Source organism: Olea europaea, chromosome 2 (genome assembly GCF_002742605.1).
Source record: "Olea europaea var. sylvestris chromosome 2, O_europaea_v1, whole genome shotgun sequence".
NCBI lineage: Eukaryota > Viridiplantae > Streptophyta > Magnoliopsida > Lamiales > Oleaceae > Olea > Olea europaea.
This window is the reverse complement of record NC_036238.1, coordinates 20,520,451-20,521,435: the sequence shown is the minus strand read 5'-3', so window position 1 is coordinate 20,521,435 and position 985 is coordinate 20,520,451.

The window sequence follows — 985 nt, the reverse complement described above, 5'->3', positions numbered from 1 at the left end:
TGAAGTTAAAATTGAAGAACTGGTAGGATCGTTACAAATTTATGAACTCACTATTACACAACCTAAGAAAGGAAAGTCCATAGCCCTAAAATCCATCAAAGAAGATGAATCTTCTGATACTGAGTCACTTAGGGACGAGGAAATTGCATACTTTGTTAAGAAATTCCAAAAAGTTCTCAAGAATAGGAGAAAACCTCAAGATAAAAAGAGTGGACCCCTAGCAGATTCACAAAAGTAAAAACTGAAACGTTTAACAATAAAGGGTCGAGTGATAAATCACATTTGGTTAGGTGTCATGAGTGTCAAGGTATAGGTCACTATAGGAATGAATGCCCTAGTTATAAGAAGAACCAAAGAAAAGGGAAAGGTAAGGCCTTAGTTGTTTCACTTACAGATAATGAATCTGAGACTAGTGATAGACAGGATTCTTCTAGTAGTGAGGACGAAGGAAACTATATGGCATTTGTATCGATTGTTAAGAGTGAATCTGATAAGGAGAGTGACAAGGCTGAGGAAGAACTTCCAAACGATAATTCTAGTAGTGAGGATGAGGATGAGATAGATATACAAGAAGTTTATCAACTTTTATTTAAAGAGAGTCTTAGAATCAAAAAGGTCAATAAAGTCCTACTCAAAAAGGTTGATGAACTTGAAAGAGAAAAAGAGAAACTTGCTAGTAATTTTCAGGATTCTCTTAAGAGTGGTAGTGAGTTAAAGTGTGTCAATGAGAAGTTAGAGAACAAGATTAAGACTTTGACTAGAGAATTGGAGAAATCTAATGCCCATCTTCAGACTTTCGTGAGTTGGACTAAGAAATTGGACAATATCTTGGGAATGAATAAGCCTCCAGGAGATAGGAAGGGTCTAGGATATGTTGAGGGTAATACACATGTTGTTGGACCTTCTAAAACAGTTTTTGTTTCTGCCTCTAAGAAAGCTAATGCTGTTAATAGTTCAAATAAGGGTAAGAATGTTCCGAGAGAAC